The sequence below is a fragment of the Aphelocoma coerulescens genome, chromosome 5, assembly GCF_041296385.1.
Source record: "Aphelocoma coerulescens isolate FSJ_1873_10779 chromosome 5, UR_Acoe_1.0, whole genome shotgun sequence".
NCBI classification, from domain to species: domain Eukaryota; kingdom Metazoa; phylum Chordata; class Aves; order Passeriformes; family Corvidae; genus Aphelocoma; species Aphelocoma coerulescens.
In genome coordinates, this window is record NC_091019.1 from 21,129,456 (window position 1) to 21,153,581 (window position 24,126).

At 37.2% G+C, this 24,126-nt stretch overlaps 1 protein-coding gene across 8 annotated transcripts in view; it reads left to right on the forward strand.

Annotated features, from left to right (window-relative positions):
• CHID1 (chitinase domain containing 1) overlaps positions 1-24,126 on the forward strand; it is a 105,990-nt gene that overhangs the window by 54,307 nt on the left and 27,557 nt on the right. The window contains exon 11 of one of the 8 annotated variants that reach the window (XM_069017006.1): positions 3,241-3,262. The exons of the other annotated variants lie outside the window; for them this stretch is intronic. The gene's annotated coding sequence lies outside the window, so the exon portion shown is untranslated. Of the gene's footprint in view, positions 1-3,240; positions 3,263-24,126 lie in introns of those variants that run through there. 8 annotated transcript variants of the gene reach the window in all.

Below are 24,126 nucleotides of genomic sequence, written 5' to 3' on the forward strand. Positions count from 1 at the left end.
CAGAGAACTCAGCCTTTCTCCAGCCTTCCAGTGGATAGCAATTCTGTCTCCTTCTCTTTATGTTGCCAGAGTTACTGGCAGAGAATAAATGAAGGGAAATCAGAATATTCTGCCTTACTTGATAGCTTACTGAAAGGGAGATTTCATGACCATTTTTAGAGCCTTTAAAGAATGAAATAAATTTAGCGTTTGTCAAGTGAGTCGCTTTATTGCAGGGGGTTTTTGTGGCTTTATTAAGCCATACTGTGCAACAAGGGATCTTGGTTTGGATTTGGAAAATGTGTTTCCGAAAATGTTGGCATTTGATATTTTATCTTCCTTCACAATATTAGTTGGCAGCATTTTCCTCCATTATAACTGAAGTAATTTTACAGTGTTCTCTTTGTAGTAGAAAGAGCAGGTTGTCTCAAAGCTATGTGTTCAAGAATAACCTGAGATGTTATAATATTTTCACCTACTTTGGAATTACTTTGAGAAGATTCCAAGTTATTTGTCTTTTTTTTTTTTCCTCTTTTCTATTTTACTTTACAGAGTAAAAGTTTTGAATGTTGTCCATCCAAGAAAGAATAATCTTTGTCAGAGAAGGATACATGATACTGTCTTGTACCAGTACTGGAGATCCATTTTAGTGGGTTTCTTCTATTCTGGAAACAAATAACAGTCCAATATCATTACCAGCATATCATTACCAGTGCTGTAATTCTCATTACAAGTTGTTCTATCTAGGCTTGCTATTTGATGTGTCATTTTTTCAGCTATTTATTCAAAATCTCTAATACTTCTACTACATATTTTAATTTGTATGTTCACCTCATGGAAAGTTTGCCATACTCATGCAGTGTCTCTTATCCTACTTTGTGCTAAAGCATAGTTTAAAAAAGTGATTCTGTTTATAATTCCAATTTCTATGTATCTTAACTCTGAAATATTGAAATAGAAAGTTCTCAAATAAGAACACTTCAAGCAGGTAGTGAGTATGTTGCCTTCAGAGCCACTTAGACCTTCTCCCACTGTTGCAGCATCAAAAAGGAACATTCCTGATGCCACAGTTGGAATTTACCTAATCCAAGTAAGGAAATAGAGTTCCCAAAGAAAGTGAGTTAGATTAACATCCAACATTGAATCCAAGATCTGGTCGAGGAGAAGATGAGTATGTTAATCCTAAAATAAATTATAAATATAAATAAAATATTGGGACTATTACAGGACCTTTGATCATCTTGATCTGCTCGTATTGAAAGATCTGTATTGTAGGCAGGAACAAACATAAAAGGGAGCTAAACAGGGATGAAGTAGGGATGCTGATCATTCACAGTTGCATAGAAATGTTGCAATATCTGAAAACCAGTTAGTATGGCTGAAGAAACTGCATAAAATGTATTTATTTATTTACCCATGTTATGGCACCGGTAAAGTGCAGAATTGCGCGTTAAATCGCTAGGAAATGTAAAATGTATGAAGACAAAATCCAAGTATTCATTAGAGTAGTCTAAAAAAAAGAAAAAGGCTGTTCTGAGGACAGAGTTTAAGTAAATTATGTATTGAGATGCTAAGGAGTGATTTTTGAACTACCAGGAAAAATAGTAGCTCTTTATGAAGTGCTTGAAGTTTCACCAAGTTCTATTTGCTTTTGAGAGGCTTATGCATGTTTCATATATGTTAGTGTTCAAATACATTTACTTTGATAAATTTCATATCCTGAATATTCTACACTTGGCCATCCAGATTATTATTATTTTTCTAAATTGCTTAAGAAAATAAATTTTCTACTGGAAAAAAGCTCTGTTGGTCAGCTTGTTCATGCAATTGTTCTCTACAACCTTTTGGTACCTTTTGCGTATATAAACTACTTCAAACCACGCTTGATGAAGCTCTCAAAGATATAATAACTGTGTTGAATACAGCAGAGCTAAGTCAGGGCTGTGAAGAGAGTAAGCCTCCCTACCATAAGCTGTTTGCTGGTTGCCAGAGAATCTGTTTAAAGCTCAACGTGTAGGAAACTTCATGGTTTTCAGAACTGAGGGTCTCCTCCTGTCTGCTGTGAACTGTGTACTTATTTGGTCTAGAGTAACTTATGCCTGTGCATTTCTCACTGTGATTCTTTGGATATGGATTGCAGGGAATGTTGCAATAGCTTTTTCATGGGCAGGCTTAGCTGGTGAGATGCTTTCTCCTTGACCATGTGTAAATTTGGGACTGAAAAAGAGTGTTCTTGTCACATTCAAATATCAGGTATTTAAAGGAGTTGACAGTGAAGAATGGTGCTTAGCTATGTTACATCATTTCTATTTATCAGAGATACTGTTCTCAGAGAACTAAGGTTATTTATGTAATAGGCAGTTTTCTGGTAAACGGGTAGAAAGTAGTAATTTTTTTTCTCTCAGACTACTGTATTCACCCTTCTTTTTTCTTCGTTCATTCTTCCTTTCAAAACTCTTTGACAGGTGCTAAGGTTAATGAATTTTAATTTTAATTTTAATTTGGCCTGTTCCTTGGGTTGCTGACAGCTCCTTCTACACCACAGAGACCTTTCTTTTCCAACTCACTTCATGTTTCAGTAAGAAGTAGAGTATCTGATGGAAGCTTCTTCATGAATAAGTGAACCCAACTGGAACACAGCCAAACACTGTCAGAACTGGCTCCCTGATCGCTAGTCTTGTGTTTTTACCATGGTTTGAGAGATTAGATTCATTAACCTCTAATTAGAAACATGTCAATGCTAAAATCCCACAGTATGCTAGACTCAGCTTATTAGAAATCCCAAAAGGCCAGTTAACATTAAAGAATTAACATTTTGTATTCTAGAAGTTAATAGTAGATTCCTCATTTGGCTCCATTCTATTTCATTGATGTGGTAACTTCTTAGGTGCTTTTCCCTTTGGAATTAGCAAAAATGTTATTTATCCAAAAAGAATTGTTTGATAAAAAAGCTTTTATCGTCATAGAAATAGAAGCACTTGCAGCATAAAAATGCTTACTTTATTGTAGCATTTTCTACGTATGTGTGTGGAGAGCACTGCATGTATAGAATATGGTCTACATTTTGGCTATAAATACAATATTTTCAAGAGTTATCTCTGTATTAATGATAACTTATACAGAGTTTGCTATTTATAGAAGAATATTAAATACTATTTGAGCAGGTCTAAATGCATCCAGATATTAAAGCACTGTGTTTAGTTCCAGAGTTCGTAGTCTAAGGTGAAATGAAATATTATTTCCATTGTCTTTTGACCTCAGGAGCTTTCTTCTCTAATGAGAATAAGGACTGCAAAATAATTTGAATAAGATGGAATTCATTCTACATCAGTCATATTACGTGGCTTCTGCTCAAGCTTCATGGGAATGCTGGTTAAAATCCATAAAACAAGAAGTAAATGACCCTTTATTGGCAATACATTTTTGTGTGTATTCATCTGCTACTGTGAGCAAAAAAAGAAATTTCCATTTTGTGTGGCTATTATAAGAAGCATGAAATAATGCTTTTGAATTGCTTAATGTCGTTGCTTGAAATGGAAAACAGTATTTTCAAAGACATTTCACTTTGTTATTCAGAGCTACGCTTATCAGCCACCATTATTAGGACATTTGGCTGCTATTTCAAAGTATAAGTGTGGAACACTGGGTCATTAGTAGGGAAATGGGAAAGAATTAGACTGGAAACCCGTGCTCTGCTCTGCCTGAGACAGTAACAAGAACAGCCACCAGAAAAAACATAAGACTGGGGGGATCCTATTTTCTTCCCATGCCATACAGAAGGCAGTAACTTAAACAAAAAGAGTGAACAAGGACAAGTCCCTGCTTGGACCAGCAGGCAAACGCCCCCTTTGCCTACCTCGCCTTCCCACATGCTTGTGCACAATAATGATGAGGCTCTGGATGTGAAAGGTAGGTCGAAGGATGATGTGGATAATGGCCCATCTACACCAGAGATATTGCTGAATAGAAAGGACTGGCCCCTGTATGATGACCACCTCCACAAGGAAGAAAGATGGGCTGTGGTGGTAGGTGACTCCCTTGTGAGGGGAACAGTGGGTCTGCTGTGCTGGACAGACCCTCCTCTTAGGGAAGGCTGCTGCCTCTCTGGAACCTGGGTTAAGGACATCACTAGGAAAGTTCTTAGGCTAGTGCAGCCCTCAGACTATTACCCATTACTGTTCTTCCATGTGGGTGATCATGAAGCTGCAACGTTGTCCAATGGCAATCAAAAGAGATGTCACGGTTTGTAAGGGAATTCAGAGCCCACTTGTGGGCAGTGATATTGGAAGCCAACAAAAGGGAATGATGTGAGATTATGTCAGTACTTTGGTATCCATTAGGAAGAGCTCATGGAATGCTGTTTACCAAGCATCACTACAACCCATGGCACACTTGGCACTTTGTAGCATGCTGCATCACTGTATGGCAGTAAGTCTTCTGGCCACTGGCACCTGGTTCCAGAGGTTGTATTGGTCTCCTTCTGAATGTCAGTCCTGCAATTTTGTGTGTTTTAGTTATGTCAGAACAAGACCACTGCAGACGTCCCTGAGGAAGTTTTATCTTCATGCACTCAAACAGTCTAGAATATATTTTAGTGAGATTACTGAGTAGGGTGTCTTTGGAACAGCAAGCCTGAATCAACTATCTGAATGAAAAACATAGAAGTAATGGATTTACAGAGGTGTTTTCCACAGGAATTAAATGTATTGCATCACTAGAAAAAATAGTTTTTTTAAAATACAGAAAGACAGCTCATCCAAACAAATCCCGGAAGCAAAAGGTCACAGTTTACTCTTACAGAAACTATGGTGGCTATGTTACAAGTAATAATTTCATTTAGATTTGGATTTTTTTCTTCTTTTAGAAAGCATCTGAAAAAATGCCTCAAAAGATCAATAAAGAAACACAGCTGTAGAGAAGTTAAACAGTCCTTGTTATGTATAATGGTAGTCACTGAGGAAATAAGAACAAAACTATCATTGCACAGAATAAGTAGTTAACATCAGCGTGATTTCTTTAAAGTGCTTTTTCAAAAACATGCTTGAGTGATTCCAGAATCACACTCAGTAGAGAAGAAATACTCTCTCTAGGTATTTTCCAGTTATACACAATTGTCAATGTAATTTCAGGGCTTTGGTATCAATTTAAATTAATGTTTTATTTTGAAGAAGTGGATGTTAGAATATTAGAGGTTTGGGCTATGTTTAGAGTTAAGATACTAGAGTAGCATTCTTCAAAGAAAATTCCAGCCAGGAATTTAGTTTGTTTTACAGATTTAGTGAAGTAACACAAGGTTGATTTCTGCAACAGAAAGTTGTACCTGTCTTGACAAATCAAGTATGAAAATAGCTCTCAGTTGCCTTGGTTGTTGAGACACATTTGGGTTCTATAGTGCACAAACTAGAGAATTTTTTTGTTCAGTGGTTTGGTATTTGTAGTGAGGGTCTTTTTCAGGTTGGTTATGGTTTGGTTTTTTTCTTACGGGTAGCTTTGCTATTATTCTTTACAAAAAGACAAGAAACTTTTGCCTAGAATATTAAACTGAAGAGTAGCTGTTCAGTAAAATAACTATAATGGAACAGATCACTTCTGTCGGCTGGTTCTTTGTTGCATTTATGCTTTTCAGTATGTGGAATTCCTGATCTGCACAATTTGAAAGTCACCTATGAGATGTGCCTTTGTACAACCAATTGGAACTGCCATAAGATTTGTGATAAATTTTATATCAAGAGGTTTTTGCTTTCTCTGGTGCTAAATACTGGAGGTAATACAGCATACTGCTTAAAAATAATGGCATATAAAATCATACTTGTTCACACTTATATTAATAATAATCACACAATAATTCTTGTCTACTGTTATGTACAAACAGAAACTTGGGTTCACTTTGGAAGTTTCTAGAGAATGTGGTTTATCAGGTGCTTCCATCAAACCTGAAAAGCAAAGCCACTTTCCACTCACACAGATTATCTTGGGGCATTATGTGAGCAGGGTTTTTTTCCCAGGGTTGGCATGATTATGTATTATTTTGAATGTGTTCTTTTGCACAGATATGCTGCATTTCAGAGTGATATTTTTGTAAAGCACCTTGAGATTCAATATTGAATGATATTTTTGCTAATGTGGTTTTAAGGACCTTAAGTCTCAAAGGTCTTTAACTGTAAACACCTGCTGGTGCTCTACTTCTGTATTTTTGGAACTGAGGAATGCTTTGGAAGTTGATTGGGTTCTGTGTTGTGTTTTAGAGGTTTAGAGTTTTTTCCTGTTTCAAATGAAACCAACCAGTGCATCAGTGATTAATAAATAATTTTTCTGAAATTGCAGTGAGTATTCTCACAAAGGCCAGTGTCTACTACTGATACACTTACAAAGATATTGTAAAAAGGGTTCCTTAATGTATGCTGTAAAAAAAAAAATTGAGTTTTCTAGTGCGTCATCTTCAGGGGCTAAGGTCACCGTTGCACACAGTATATTTGGTTAAGAGGCCAGTTGAAAATGAAGGGAGGTTGTTTCCAATCTCTCTGTTCAGTCACAGTTTAGCTTTCATTTTATATTCTTTTCTCTCCAGATAGATTGAACTCTGGGATATAGCACTGTTGGCAACACTTGCTGATTAAATTTGCCATGACCTCTGAATATCACAGGGCCACACAATTTTCTTTCTCCTTCTAGCTCCTCATTATTTTAGTTGCACTTTTTTGCAGTTAGGGAGTTCTTTAACTGATTAGTTAGTGAAAGAACAAGCACTGTAATTTGGTGAAAATATGGGTTGTTGATCATACATTGTGACTGCTGTTCTCATTCTTATGAGAGCTATGTCTGCTTTATGTACATGTGAGTGGGCACCATGACCCTTTATATCACAAGTATTTGGGAAGATTGGAGAAGGAGTTTGCCTTTGAAATGCCTTTTTAGTTTAAGTAATTGTTAGACCAATGTTTTCTTTACGCACATATTCTTGTAGGTATTGGGCAAGCGTAGAACCTATTGATGTTAGCAGGCATAGTGTTTAAGCTAGTTACAAAGAAAACTTTAAGTCCCTGTATGACCAATCCATACTAATGAATCCATATAAAATATCTAACATTGAAAATGCTTAATGCTAGAGAATGGTAGAGGTTTCCTAAGGCAAGTTTTAGCACACTTGACATTCTACCTGAAATAAGCATTTCCTTAAAGATATCTTTCTCAGGACTTGTGTTTTAGCTGTTTTTCTGTTGCCATTTCTGGTCTTACTGAGTGATCCTTCCAAACATAATCCTCCTGTAGGAGAAGTTGCTTTTAAAAGGTGTGCTGGGTGATCTGCTTGTATATAAACTGTGATTGCATAGCAGGCCCCTGCAATGTGTTTTGCCTAGGTGAAAGTTGGAAATTACTTCCTAGCTGTTTACTGTCTTTTAGATCTGCAATTTTGGCAAAATAATTGTTGCTTCTTTGAGCTTTAAGACCTCCAGTATTTCCATCAGTGATGTTTTCTAGTTGAATCATTCATAACCAAATTTTTGCTAATCCAGTGATTGCGTACAGTTTCTGAACAACTCTTTTACTAAACCAAATTCATATATGCATACAGTAATTACTCAGTAAGCACATCACATGCAGTGTTTATAAATGGATACAGATCAGCTGTATGTCCTTTACATTATTGTGTGTTTTTTAGAGCTAAGGCAAGTCTAGCCTTCCAGTGTCTGCCTGCAATCTCCTTTTCCATTCAGTAGTCATTATTCATAATAGAAGCTTATGTAAGCTTTCTATTTTCGTCTCATTCTAGCTGTGGTATATGAATAACTTTTAATACTCTCTAATAGCAGTGAAATTGCAAGTACATACTTCAGGGCATTTCTTACTGAGATTTGCTAATGTATGCAAGTCATAAAGACCTCAGTGGTCAAGCTGACTGTTCGCCTCCTGTCATTCAGCTCTGTGTGGTGAATTGACATTCAGAAGCTTGTAGCCAATTACACTGGATAATAAGTGTATTTCCTTTAACAGTGGCTATTAGCAGAGGGTATGCTTCATATTTTATGTATTCTTTCAAGCTGATGTAATTTTGAAAGTGATGTACAGGGGAAGGTGGTTCAGCATTTCTTAAATGATGTTAAGTAGATGTACCTGGAGTGATGTCGAAGAGCCAGTACTTGACAGAAAGGCATAATTCTTGTGGTGGACCAACAGAAGCATAACTGTCTTACATCAAGGGAGTATTTCAAGATCCAAGAGATATTATTAAAGCACAATATTTTGACTTCTGTAAAATGAGAGTTAGGTTGCTTTCAGGTAATAAATAAGTGGTTTACCAGAGAGAGCAAGTTACAGTGTCTGAATCACTCTCTTGAATAACACTGGCCACAAATTGTATGTAAACATTGTATGTGCTAGGACATTTTGACTTTGTTCATGTGTCTGGGATGCTCCTTTCACATATTCTAAGTGCTTTACACAGTCATGCAGTGTTTTTTGTAGAGTTAACCTTTGTAGCTTAATGTGTTCATAAAAAGATTCCAAAGAAAATTACCCCTTGCTTTATGATCCAAAGGTGATGCTTACGACCAACAAAGAATTCCCATATACTCCATCTCTATAGTTGCTGCTGTCAATCTGTATTCTCTCAGTGCCCTCTTGGCTGCCTTGACAACGCTTGTGCAATGTGCTGATGCTTGACTACTTTTCACCAGCCTCCTCACCTCTTCTGGTTAAATCATGGACTTTTTTTCCTCCCTCATTTTGTGTTCAAATTTCATAGATTCAGTGAAACATGTAACAGTCATCTTCGGGCTGAGGAAAAGTAGTAGAACAAGTATGCCTAGAATTTAAAATACTCTTAAGCACCCTTCCTCTCTGAGGAAACATAGGCTGGGTATGGGGGTGTTGGATGACGGAAGGGTATGGATTCTATCAGCCATGCATGAGTCTGCTGTACTGATGATGCTGACACATAATGTTGAAGGGCTGAAAAAACACCATCATTTACAGCCATTCTTAAAATTGGACTGTTTTACACTTAATTTGAGCTGTTTCAGTGTTCCATTGCAGTATCAGGGCAGGGTAAGAGCACAGAGCTTCTTTCTTTTTTTAATACTTCCGTTGCAGTGCTGTGGTGTTGCTGTACTTCAGCTTTGTGCAGAGGTTTTTGTAATCTTAGGTCAAGTTAGTGTTGCACTGTCTGGTTCTGTGAGCTGTTGCAAGAGACTGACACAGTCCTGTTTACTAAGCAGAAATCTGTAGTTAAATTCTTGACATCTCTTAAGCAAATTTGTGTTTTTCCATTGTACAGGTTTCCTGTACAATACCTCTCTTGTTCATCTTCCTTTATTTCAAACACTGGCATAACCAGTGAGTCTCAACAAACAAAGAATATGGAGAAGGAGACCTCATATCCAGTAAGACATGAAATGCAAGCTCAGGGAGGGAGTGTTTAATAACAAACCCCAGTTGCGTTATGCATCATATGCTTGCCAACATGGGGAAGAGGATTTTAAAATAAGGTTGCTGGGGAAGGGGAACCTGGGTTTATTCCACTCCCACCAGTTTGAAGCCAGTGCCACTAATAAAAGCCCTGCACCTGGAGACGGATTGCAGGTCGCCAGAAGAGCACCTGAAGGGCAGCACAAAGTAATTCCAGACACTCCAGCCAGTAAGTCAGCTGCATTGGGGGCCCAGCTTAAATGCCTCTGTGCCAACACACACATCATGGGGAATAAGCAAGAGGAGTTAGAGAGGTGTGCATGCATGCAGGGCTATGATCGTCTTGCCATCATGGTGACTGGAGTGTGGGAATGGAAGGATAGGGGGTCTTAGGAAGCACAGGCAGATGAGGAGTGGGTGTCACCCTATGTGTTCTGAGCAGCTGGAGTGCATGGAGCTGGAGCTCTGCCTGGGGATGAATGAGAAGCAGAGAGCTTATGGGTCAGGATTAAAGGAAGAGTGATCTTTAGGGAGGTAGTGCAGTACGAGTTTTTAAACAATTCTTTGATATTTCAGTGTGCTTATTTTAGTATTCTTGTGAGTGCCCTCATTCTCATGTCACTTAAAAACACTTAATGAAATGCACCATCTTGTACTGATTAGATGCTGTTGTATGGAAAATCTACTTGTATAGCAATCTGCTAGATTATAAATACATAATCATTAACTTGAAAATTTATTGGCAAAAGAATTTTCTAGATTTCAGTGTTATACATCAACCTTTTGCTTTTAAACTAGAGAAATAACAGTTTACTGTCTCATTCTCCACACAGAGCAAAAAATAAGAGGATGGGCAGGAGTAACTTAATTGCTTTTCTCCTTAGTTGCTTTTGAAAAAGGCTGTACAAAGTTATGGATAAAACACACTTTATTAATTTTTTAGGATTAATTAATTTTTCACTTTTAAGATGTTCATTGTTCTGAGATGGTTTAATGAAGCTGGGCAGGTTAGACCTTCCAATACATTAGATTTCACACTCGGGAGTCTGTCTTACTGCGTTACGTAATTGGCTGCACTTACCCTTGTGTGCCAAAAGGATCATATTCATAGAAAGATGTATCCATTTCACTGGGAACCTATGGACTGAGCTGGGACACTCAGCTGGCCTGGTGGAGCCAGTACCATCCTTTCTACTGTTTTGTGACAGCTGTAAAATTTTTCCCTGAAGTATGTGCATCCAGATGGAGATTTTTTGTTATTTCTGTGTGTGCAAATGAATGGTCAAAAAAAGGAAAGGTTGTCTGGCAAGTAGAATAATTCCAAGGTAGTAGGGTATTTATTAAGAATGCATACTAATACCTAAGTTCATCTGCTGTCTGGGGTTTAGATGATAGGATCCTATAATTCATAAAGTGATGATCTCGAGCACACTCAAGCAGAACAGGTGACTGTGCAGTGTCTTTGAGTAGAAAATAATATAATGATGCTTCTACTTTTACAGATTTTGATGTCTGCTTTTTCAAGAAGCTTAAGGGACTGCAGTACTATCACACTGAGTGTGTGCACATATTTATATATATTCTGTCATCATAATTTCTGTGCTTCTATGAGGGATATGTGTTGCTTGCCCTGACTTTAAGGACTTTACTGATGAGCAGTTTAATTTCAGAATTCAGCCAGGAACTGCAGTCTGCTCATAATTCTCTTATTGACTTGTGTCACCTTTGGCAAATTGCCTAATATTTGCATTTCTAGTATTTGAAAAATACTGGTACTTATTTTTGTACACTGCTTCTGGGGGAAGCTAGCTTTAGAGTGAAAAATTGCTGAATAAATTAATGTTTGTTTCTATATATTAAGCCCATCACTCTAGGATTTCTTCCATATTTAGTTCCTCAGGCCCATATTCAACTCAATAATATTTTTTTTCTGGTACAGTTCCCAAAATTACTTTCAGGGAACCGATTGTGATGTTGAAAGTACAGAGGATGAAGAAGGCATGAGAGAAAAAATGGATGAAATATGTCTGAAACACTCAGGTTTTTTCATGCTTTCTGAACACTAAATACATGGATAAATTATGTATTTCTATATCATGAAAATTAGTAGTAGCAATAATGCTACTACTTCAGTGTTTTCACCATAATGTTTTGAATTTGGTTTCACTGAAGGTATACAGGACAGTAAAAAACAGTCTTACTTGAGAATATTTTCCTTAGCTATTTCATTTTAAAAAAGGAAGCATAACGTACATAAATTAAGATGAGGGTGTAAATGAGAGATCGGAGAAGTTCCCAGTGCAGCACCATGCCAATTATATTTTAATGTTATGGACTATATATAGATGCATATGTGTGAGATACACATGCATAAAATCTACTAAATTTGACATCTCTTTGAGAGCCTTTCCTTTCAAATTTCCTGATGCTTGTCTATTTAAAATCTATTTAAAATATCATGCCTATTGAGAAACTGTGACACCTGTTCAATTTAATTTTTGGAGAGAAACATAATACTAATTCTTGTGTGTGTGTGATCTTGTAGAAGAAAAACAATGAAATTCTATCCAGTATATGATGAAAGGAGGGAACAGGTTTATTGTAGCTTAATCAGAATTATCAAAATAGAAGTATTTTGTATAGAAAGTTATTTATAATCAAGTAAGGTAACACATAGGTTACACTAGGTTGAAGGAAGACTTAACTGGGTACAATGAGAATAATGTCCTACAAATTTGAGTCTACTGCAAAAAGTGAGGGACAACAGTTTTCTTTTCTACAGATTCCACACGTGTTATGAGAAGCTGTCTGAAGGCTTGCCAGTCTCTGTGTTCTCATGGGGGCTTGTGAAGACAGGCTGATATAGCTAAGTATTTACAGAAATACAAACACAAAGCGTGGTGCAGCTCAGGATTCAGACTTGAGTGTTTGTGTGCGCTGGTAAATGCCCACACAGGACCTGCCTGCCGGATGTGCCATTTTCGTAAGGGAAGCCTAGGTGTGCACAGCCACTGCAGGACTTCTACTGACATCAGTACACCTCTGGCTGCCTTCCTTCTCCTGCAGGCTGTCCTGGGATACACATGGTGCCAGTGTGCAAGGATGTTTGGCTGTCCATCTCTCCAAAGCCGCCTTCTGCACATGAACCAAATTCCTTCCAAATGTTCTATGACAATCAATTAATTACCATATGTTAGCAAAAACTAACGAACCAGTTATAACCAGTTTATTAGTGAAGCAAAGCAATAATGCTCAATGAAATATAGATCAAATAGTAGGAGAGACACTCAAACATACGTCACTCGTACATGACTAATTACAGATATGTGCTGTGTTATCCCATGCTGTGGCTACACCAGAGAAGTTGTATTCCCATTACCTTCCATTACAGCTGACTGCAGGAGGACACCCATCTTGGCTGAAAGAGCTGATGAGAATGGGGTTGTTCTGACCATTCTGCATAAATTGTTATAAAACAATCAGTAATTGTAAAATTACTTCAACCTAGGTCCAGCAACAAGAGTGAGATTTCAGTGCTTTTTTCCTTTGGATTTTGGTGCTGCCTCCGTTGAGGTTTTGTTTCTGCACATAAGTTGCACCTGGTGGCTGTTCCTCTAGGGTTTTTTTGAAGGCTCTTGGCCAAAGAAATACAAAAATTTTGCTGAGATTAAGCAATTTATCTGTCCATATTTCATTCAGTTTTTTGTTACTGCATATTTTGATGCCCTTTGATAAAAAGGCATTTTTTAGCTTTCTGCAAAAAATAAAACAGTACATGGCAGATATAGATAGGAGCTGTCACCTCAGCTAGCAGCAAAATAAATTTTCAAATTTCTCTCAATCAGCTGTTTCCATCAAAACCAGCAAATGTTTCTAAAAAAAAGATAGCATTCTCCAGGTTTTGGTTTGTTATTTTATGGTTGTTTTTTTTTAATATACAAATCTGATTGCATTCAGATAATTAAAATGCCGTAACAGTTTTCTCATTTCATTGCCTAATTAACAGCAATAAAGGCCACAGTAAATCAGGATGAATCTGTAATTTTATCACTAATCGCACAAGTGCAAGTGTCAGAATCATAATGAGATGCACAAATCTGGAAGTAATGAGGCTGGGGCTGTCTGGGAAATTAGAGAAAGTGCTGGCACAATTTGTACAGTAAGGTTTATTCCCATTTTATTAATTATATGCTTGCACAGGGAATTGTAACCAACTCAAATTACTTTAATTTGTGAAATTCATGCTCTAGCTATGAACCTGACATCTGAGCACGAAGTTGGGCTCCCCATCCCTCCCTCAGTGCAAGAATTGTGAAACGTTTCAGTTCCCTGAAATGTTTGTTTAGATGTGAAGACTGTAACATTCTAACATGGAAGGATATTGCAGCACTGATGGCAGCACAGTTGCATAGTGACCATTTAGTGCTGGTGGGACCATCCTTCTATCTAGGACATTCAGGCTTTCTAAGGGGCAAAGGAGTTTCAGTAATACCAAAATCAAGACTATGGCAAATAAAGATATTTGGGGCACAGATTACGGCTGGTATAATTTAATTTAATCTCTTAAACAGTGTAATACTTCTTCGATAAACTGAAAAATACCAGCTTGACTGTTTCAGTCAAGTGAAAGTATAGTTTTGCATTCTAACAAAATCCTGTTGTAGTGCTACAGACTAATAAATACTGATTGAAACTTGTTGATTCCTGTGAGGTTGGTTGATTTTATGAACAGATCATGCAAGTTAATCTGTGTTTTAGACCAAGATGATTAAATGTATGATAAACTGCCGAGTAATTTGGATGTTTGTACATCCAAATTGACTTTTTTTGGAGCACATACACATTTTATGTTGATAGCCAAGGATGACAGTGATCTTTCTCACGCTGAAGTATAATTTAGTAATGCTTAGCACCCAAATTTCATACCTTAAGCTTTTGTTCTAAATGCTGCTAGACTGGGACATAGAAAATTTTCTGTAACGTGTTCATAAAATCACTATTCGTTCTATCTAGATTCAGTTTTTATGTTCTAGCAATGTTTCGAATCAAACAGTTAATATCATACCTGCTATCATTGCCAAAAGGGTTGCTCAGAAGGGGTTGAATGAATTATATTTCCTGGGTTCTGTTTGTTAGGATGTTGGAAAGTTGTAAAGGTGCCAGTGAGTTTAGTGATTATCTTCAGTAAGATGATAAACATTTTAGAAGAAGAACATTGACACTCCCAGAGTGGGAAAGCTTGATTTATTCTCTTTCCCTAGGTAAAGGCTGTTACTAGCAGGGTAACTCCTTGTATTAGGAGTTAATAGCTAAAAAAAGTTCATTCCAAAACCCTTCTCTAGTATGAATGCAGCATTTGCTTTTGTAGCTGCCAACAGTGCTATATTCATTAAATCTGAGAGAGAGATACTATTTCCGGTTTCTGGTAGTCACCAGGAAGAGCTGGTGCATATTACCATATAATGGATCAAGTTCCTGGTAGAAGATTGTATGAACAGCCATCTTGTGTGTGAAACGTGTTGCTTGTGATGAGAACTATCTTTCAGTCAATCAAAACAAAACCTTGATGCATTTTCATTGCATCTTTGCTCCAAACTGGCGTGTGGTTTTGCTCACATTTTCAATCTTGTTAGGTCTTTTCATGAAAGGAAAACAGTAGTAGCCTTGTAAAACCTACAGTGGCACAAAAAGTTTTTCTCCATTTGGATTTTCTTAATCAGCCCAGTTGGACTTAGTGCTCTGCAGATAGTCTGTGTCATTAACCAGTATGTAGGGTTTACCAAGGTACAGATGAAGCCATACTAATGACTGTCAGCATAAACCCAGTACTCACATCTTCATCTTTTATTAACAGATGGTATTAAAAGAGGTTCACTGTGGTTTTTCATAGGACTTGCTGATTGCTACTTCAGGAGAAAAAATTATCTATGTCCTTTCTTATTTGGCACCACTTGCTCTTGAGTAATTTGATTTAAAAGTTGAAGTTTGACAGAACCGTGGTTCTGACACCTCCCATAAGGCTGGTGGTTCCATCTCAAGATGCCATCTGTCAGGATCCTTGTTTTTAGATTCCTGTTCCCTGGTAAAAGATTTTGGAAATCACAAAGCTCTAGGAGTTTTGCCCTAAGAAGACAGGTGACAGACTGCAGTGTAACCCACACAGTGAGTGGTTGTGTGCTCTGCTCTGAGCTTATCCACAGTCTTTGATGCATAGCGGGCATGTTCTCTCAATTCTGTCTTAGAAGAAAAACTTTCAATGGAAATTACATCTTTTTTTTCTCAATTTTTGTTCTTCAGAGTTCCCCACAAAGCAATTAGATATTTTTTTAATTCAGCCTTGTCATGTAGCTGTACGTATTCTGGGACCTTTTATTTGACATTAAGAAAATTATGTTGTCCATCATATTGCTTCAGAATTTATTATTTGCATCCCAGTACTGATGTGCTATAATCAGGTGCTAACACTCAATTTTTTTTTTTTTTAGAGCTTTTGCTTATCTGTGAATATCAAGAAGACTATGATGTTTGGGAACAAGGAATAAGGGGAAAGGAAACTATATGTTTTCTCTTAGTATTTATTTTCTAGACTAGTTTAAAATTTTTTATACAACATACCTTTTTCAGTTATTTTGGTTGGATAGAACAGAGGATGCTGTTTGGCATCCCAAAAATCCCAAAAGCTGCCCCATGACGTTGGTCATGCACAGGATGAATTCCATCTAGCCACCATCACAGTTTCTTGGAGCTTCCAGTTTCTATTTATCTCAAACATGGAACGGAGATGCAGGAAAGTGAATTTTCTCAAACCGTAGAGGCAGAACTGTAGACAGCATTCTCTTCCCAGGTTCTCATACTGTCTCTGTGTAGATTTAGTATTGTAAGGATCTGTGTGAATTTATACACTGAACTGGTGGAATTCTAGGAAATTATCAGAAAGCAATTGAGAGTGTAAGAGGATCTGGAGTACAAGCAGCAGCTCAGCACTGAGAAATTAATGGGTTTTTATCTACAGCTTACAGGTGGCAGTGCTAATCAGATATCTAGTGTAATCTAATGATTACATCTTTTCTTACTCTTCTTTTGCTTTTCTATGTAAGTCAGTTTAACAGTTGCCTTTTTGAAGGGTAAGAAATACTTAAACATGATTAAAAATTGAATACCTAAGTTTATTGTTAGTGATGATCTAAAATAATATGTGTAAAACTCTAAAGCAACAATATGAATTGCAGTTGACCTAGTTTTTTGTGACTTGATGAGCTCATACTGGCTTTGAAGGTACTCAGGCTTGCATAGCATCAACTATTATTCTGAAATGTGATTATCCTGTTGAACTGTGGTTAGAACTCATTGTAACTTCATTCATTATTCAGAAGACTGTAGCCTTAATAGTAGCTTAAGATACATGTCATGTATTTATAATTAATTAATTCGCTTTCAGCATTGATCAATGCTTAATGTATAATTAGCGAGCAAATTTAACAATCTGCTAGGATGATACTCTCTGCTGCATAACCACTGCATATCTCACAAAATCCAGGGCAGAGAGAGGCCACTAGAGGAAGGTTTTTTTCACAACAGCACTGTTGTTGTTCAACAAGCAAAGATAGTATGTTGTGTGTTGTTGGATTGCAGTGTAATATTTGTGTGTTGTATTAACACTGAGTTGGTACTGGAAGGCAAAATAAGTTGGAATATGCTGTGTCTAACACTGGCTTTAGACTTTGAATGGCAGGAATGCATAGCTGTGCTGCCTGAGGTTGTATTGAGGTGGGGTCAGTTTCTTCTCCCAGGTAACAAGTAACAGAACAAGAGGAAATGGTCTCAAGTTGCACCAGGGAGGTTTACGTTGGATATCAGGAAAAATTTCTTCACTGAAAGGGTGGTCAAGTATTGGAAAAAGCTGCCCAGAGAAGGGGTGCAATCACCATCCTTATGATGATTCCAGATGACATCTACACGTGGCACTTGGGGGCAGGGTTGAGGATGGGGGTGAGGATGGCAGCTTTAGGTTAACTGTTCGACTTGATGATCTTAAAGGTCTTTTTGAACCTTAAAAATTCTATGATAAGGCACATACAGTTTTAAAATAAACCTAGGATGATCTATAGCAATAGCTGAAATTAGATCCCTCTTTTGTGTGTATGTTTTGCTATCTTACATTACCCTTAGGCAGCAGGGTAATTGGAAGGTCTAGAGGGACTTGTTGCTATAAACACCCTCCCTCCCTTCACTGAGCTTGCACAGTTGAAAGTAAAGAAATTCACAGGCATAACAAGCTGTTCTCAGCTGTTGTACTTCTGCTATTCACTCAGAACTTTTACAGAGGTGTCCTGTAGAAATACTTTAGAGCAGTGTTTGAGGGCTTCTATCCATATATTCAGGCATAGAGTGTTTTGAGTATCTACAGAAGGAATTTATGAATGAATGAATAAATAAGTAAACACTGTATGCATTTTCTTCTTAGCAATTTCTGCAAGTATAACCCCATTTCAGAAGAACACTTGGCCTGTGCTCTTCACTGGTGAAAGCCTGGGCACAGCTGCCCTGAATGCATATTGATAAAGTAGCTGTCCTTAGTATAGGTCTTAAACCCTGAAATATATGCAGCATTCAACAGGTTCTAACAAGCAAAATTCAGCTGATATTCCTTGGGTTGCACTGACTTTCTGGGTTGCTCCGAGAACATTGGAAGAGCTGGTAATGTCATATAGGGAGCTGTAATACAGCATGGCAGTCAGCTGTTCATAGGCAACAGCTAAGAGCTGTTTTAGTGAGCACTCATGATGTATTTAAACACAATTTTCATATTACAGGCAATTAGAATAAGTGGTTTATGGGGAAAATGAAAAGTTTCAGCACATTAAATATGGTAATTTTATCTCTTGAAATAGAATTCATATAAAGTTACACTGTATCTAATAATAATTATGAAATAGAGTAATTCTTCTAATTCCAGCTGGCCAAATGTTTGGTTGCTGAATGTTTTTCAGTGTAAATACTTGCTGAGCCATGTGAGATTGTAAAACGGCTTGAACAAAATAGTAATCCCTAGTCAGCCCATCAAAGCACTGACTTTCTGAGGTTACTACTTATCAAACCAAGACACTTGAAAGGCTTTAAATGTGTTGATTTTCCACACATTTTAGAAAGATTCTTCTGACTGCAGCTGTAACTTAATCTAGTGCTCTTCACAGGAACTGTTAAGATGTAAAAACTGTGTTATCATGTGTGTTATCACTGGGTACAAAAATGCAGTAAGAGTCTCCTGTAAAAGGAATATCAGACAGGCAGAGTTTGGGGGAACATGCTGCTCTGTATGTGGGAACAATCACAAGCATCGTTCACTGCAGCAGCTGTTGCAATTAGCCAATTAAACATTTTTTATTGATGATCTGCAATAGCTAATAAACTTTTAACGAGCTATAAAACACTCCACGGGTCAATCTTGCTATTAACAGGCTGGATCATAACCAGTACTTGTTACTTCTAACTAGCCTTATTGTTGGGAAATGGAAGGAGTAAGTGGACTATATGCCAAATGTAAAAGTGGAGCTATCATTCCAAATAAATTCTGATAATTTAGGGACTATTTATAATTTCCTTCAGCAGATAAAACAACCATTTTGAAAAGGAGGGTCTGGGGGCATCTTTTTAGCTTTCCACGTCATTAAGTCAGGGATGAGACGCCCAGCCATCAGACTGCAGCACAATCACAGAAAAGCTGATAGAGAAAACCAGAAAGGTTTGAGGGGATTAGGGATTTTCCATAGTTCTATATAATAAAAAACCATCTCTAGGGGAAATGCTGTTCCAAAACACAGGGCTTAAGTAACTTTAGTAACTACTTGCCTGGTACTGTATTTTTATGCGATTGGCTGAATGTTATTTTTCTCAACCAAAATGGTTATTTAATCTTACGCACTGGCAGCTTGGGGTTTTTTTAAGATAAAAACACAGAAGGCTAAAAGGGAGATATTTGAGGATTAAGCAGTTGTAGAAAGTAAAATGTTGACAGGTAAGATATTCCTAAAAGTTTTAAAATAACATACATAATAAAGAACTCAGGAAGTATTTAATCAGTTTTAGGATAAATTCATTGGGATTCCTAGGATTTTGAGTGAGTGACTGATATAAGCTGGAACTGTGAATTTATGGGAAGTTCTTACCAAATTTCCAAGCAGCATCAATGTTAATAGTTTGCATTTTTAAATTTCTGTAGAGAAATGGCTGAGTGAACAGGGACATGTATACGTGCACAATCCAAGCTATATTAATGAACTGTCCTTGACCAGGGAAAAAAGAGAGGAGCAATGCTGATGTGGCAAGCCAACAGGATGTTGGGGAGGGGGATGCTGACCACAGAAAGAGAAAGACTTCCGTTCGTTAGTCGCGTGCATGTGAATCTGTAACCAATCGCTTGCTACTAAAGGCCGCGTGAGCAGGAGCTGTAACCCAATGGTGCGGAGCTTGCTTCTGTGTGCTTGGGGAATTAGGGTATAACTGTGGGTCTGACAGCAGAATAAACAGAGTTCCATCATATCTCTATGAGAAGCATGGTTCATCCCGGCAGATCTCTGGCAATTAATTTCTGATGTCACATTTTCTTATGGTTAGTCCGGTACTGTTATTTCCATCATACTATTACCAAAATGTTGCTTCAGCTGAAGATTCAGATTGTTGTTCAGGGAAATTGCCATGATCCATGCGCATTCAATTGTGCACTTAAAGACAAAAATAATATTGCTTAATACAGGTCCTCTTTCTAGCTCCGTGCATGAAAGGCACTTACCTCAGTGTAACCTAAAGTCCATACATTAAGATTTCAAATATTAAATTTTTTGCATAAAAATGTAGGCTTCAACTCTCTACAAAAAAGAGTTGTGTTTTTATCTTCCTCTTTGTTACAGCACTGTAATGGAAATTTCCTGCACCTAAAGTAACTGATGAGCTCAGAGTTTTTTGTAAATATTTACTTGAATACTTTGTTACAGTTAGCAAATGTTTGGAGTTGGCAATAAAAATACTTGCAGGTATCACTACCAGAGAAAACATTCCCACTATAAAGTGTGTGAAAGAAACTGTAGCACAAAAACTCCCTATCTTGTAGTAGATGAGAAATGTTGCAACAAGAATCAGACCTATAACCATCAAGGCTGCCCCAACGAAAGCTTCAGTTAACTTTAGTTGTTGCTAGAAAATTACCTTTGGTTTCTTGGCCATGAGTTAATTGAAAGTATAAATAAATAACAAATAATAAAAGCCGCTCTACTAAAGTTTTAAGTGAAATCTGTTACTGCAGCAGCTTAAGATTTATCTGCATGATGAACAGAGCCAATACAAAGACTGTAGGTAACACAAGAAAATGTTGGCTTCAGCTGACTTCAGCAGGGCTTTCTTGTTCCAAAGCTGCTACAAAGACAATATAAATTCGAAACAGTACAGCGTGTAAAATGACACTTGGTGGTCATTTGGTTTGCATCTGCTGTGCAGTCAAGTACTTAAACTTCTTCATGTGGGCTGTAGCCAAATCTTTTATCAGGGGTGAGAGGGGGAGGTGGGGTGTGGGAGTCTGTGGAGTAACACCAAAATACATCTGTAATATCCTGTTCCTATGGTATAGAATCAGTGCACAGATAAGCTCTCCAGAAGAGCTCACCCAATTCTTTAAGGTCAGTTGAAGTGTTTACTTTCAACTTGCAGCAGTTCTAATTAATGTAGTGAGGTGTCTTCGGGGATTTCATAGAAAAATTAGGTTGCTGCAGTTGGGTCTTACCTAGAACACTCTTTGCAGGAGCTGCAAACAAAAAGGCTGGGCAAGCAATGAAGGGGTGGCACAAACACCACTTGGTTCAGTTGCTGCATGTGCAGGTTACTGGGTTTGAAGTTCAGCATCATCCTTGTACTCATACCTTTGCTGGGTCTAGGCTGGTTACTGCGCTGTCACTCTCCTTGCTTCCCTGATAGTTTTCTTGGAGGCAGATCCTTTTTTACTCCCTAGTAACGGATTGTACTTCACAACTGTCTAAGTTCCTAGATGTGCATGAATCCTGCAAATTCACTGTTAGTACAGACTATTCCTGAGCTCCTGCTGAACAGTTTTATTTTGCAGTTTGTCTTGTCAGATATTTGTGTTATTTAGAGGAAAAATGAACAAATAAATACCCACTGGGTTTTGCTAATGGGTTCAAGAAAACAAACACTCTTCCACTTTAGCTAGAAAAGGAAACATACAGAGAGCATAATAATAAATGTCTGTGTATTTCTTATGGCTTTATTTTCCTCAGTAAAGTCTTGTTTGAAGATAATGTCAGAGCCTCTAGAAGTTCATTATTCCCCTCCTGCATGTAATTTTTACCCTTCTGCTTAGGAAAAAAAATACTGTCTCTTTGCTGTTTTCTCACCAAAGAGCCATTATGTAACCCCTCTTTTTATAATTCTTTGTTTCTCTTTCCCAGGCAGCCTTGTCTGAGGATCAGTCCACTTGTATATTTAGGGTTAAAAGTAAAGTGAGTTTTGTCTTATGCAGCAGGCCTTCATCCAAGGTTTCTCCCTCAGAGTAGCTGGTCAGCAAATGGTTATTTATTGCACCTGGCCTTGGAGAGCAGATGCTGCTCTGACAGAGAACTGCAGACTGTGTGCACCCTGAGGCTGTAACTGCTGCCTGCCACATTTTTATAACCTTAAGCAAAATTCATAACTTAGTGACATTCTCTGAATTGTCAGAGGTAGTTAATGGAAATGCGTCTTGAAGAAATGATATTTAAAAGATTTATTGGGGACTACATTGTATGATCTGTACTGCAGAAAAGATTCTGAAAAGCTCATTGTGATGTTGCTTTTGGATAGAACATGGACAGAATGGCAATGCAAAGGCTTGTTAATGCAAGTGACAGTGATACAGTATTTGCTAAGACATGGATGTGGAAGAAGCAAAGACTGTGACTTTTACAAAATGTAGTTGGTCAGCGCTAGGATTCTAGAATCTGTTTTTGCTTAAGTCTGTAAAAATCATGAGGAGACACACTGCATACATCTAGGTTTTAAGTTGCTGCAAGCAGAAAAGAAATAAGGTGCACTGGATTGCCCAAATTCAGGTCTTCATTTAGATTACATTTGTAAATTCCATTTCTCTATTTTGAAAATTTTCATTTTCTATGTTTACATAGTTAACTATTTTGTTACTCCTCTCACTTGCACAAAATGTCAAGTGTCTTCAAAGCACTGGGCTTTTTTTACCCCTCTGTAGTGAAATGAAGAAAGAGAATGGCATTGAAGCATTTCAGTTTTACAGTTAGGACACAGTTTGATTTTGATCCTTCTCCTCTTCTATTGAAATTGCACATTTTTCACAAATTATTACTGATGCAAAAACTGTTACTCCAGGGGACCTGAAGATGTAGAATCTTTAGGCTAGTAGTTGCCTAAAATATTAGAAGGGTGATAAAAATTCTTTTTTTTAACTAGCAAAGCTTTATGCTGACAAAATCCTAGTGCAGATTCATTTATCTTTTTGTCCATTTTACTTATTCTGATGGAGTAGCTGATTCAGGCGCTGCCAACAAAATCTTGGTCAGTCTTACAGGTGTGTTTTCATTTTGGAGGATGACAAAGTGGAGTTAAATCATGACATGCTGGTTGCCTATTTAAATATGTACTATTGCACAGATTAGCCTGGTCTTCTTGACAGGGAAAACATTTTTATTCTTTGACGGGTTTATGTCTTATCCTGAAATGTTGCTTTGTTAATTATTACTGTAAGATGAAACTTTGAGGGATTGTGCACTTACAGGAACACCAAGATTATCTTATGTTAAGATAAAAAAAACCAAACCAAATAGCCTAAAACTGCAAACAGGCAAGAAATATGTGTGCTTTTTGATCTCTAAAGTGCTTGTTATTTATGGAGTTTTTGTTATTTTCATTACAAAAGTCAAGAAGTCTCATATTTCACTTTCACTTGCAAGTTTCAAGAATTTTTGTCAATCTGGATGTCTTTCACAGCATCATCTCGAGTGTTATCCCTCATGCTCGTGACTTGTCGTTATGAAATTGCTGAAGCAAATCTCAATGAATTTCCAACCATAATATTCAGCCATGGTACCATTAGTACTACCTCCATTTATGATATTGGGTTGCTTGATTAAAGTTTTAGTATGCCACAGTATGTTAGTATGTTCTTCAAATAATGTTTGGAATTTTGCAAGTAATGTGTTTGCTGCTTTTTTATCACAGTGATTGGAAAATAATTTTGATGTTACTGCTTGTTTTTTAATAGAGAAGTTAAAATCATTATAAAACATCCATTTATGTAGTAACTGACATTGCATTGGGAGTGACTTTTTAGAGCCAGCTGGTAAGCAGTCTGTTTTGAAAATTAAAATGCTCTCAATGGGAGAAGTGAAAAAAATAACAAATTACTAGAAAATATAGCTTATCTCTGTCAACTTGCTGAAATACCGTAACAGTGATTAAAGATAACAGCCATTTTATCAATGTTCTTAAATTCCAGGGTTTAACAGGCTTTAATTCAGAAAAAAGCATGATCATGTGTAATGGCTAGTTAGTATTTCAGAACCCATATATAAATGAGAAATCACAGCTTACTCGCTTATTAAGGCATTTTTCAGCATATTTGCATGGTGTATGTTTCTAAAAAACTAATGTTTTACCAAATTTCAGAACGCGTGGTCCTTTAAGTATGTTGTACAATTAACTCAGCAAATTAGAGCAGTAAGATGCCAG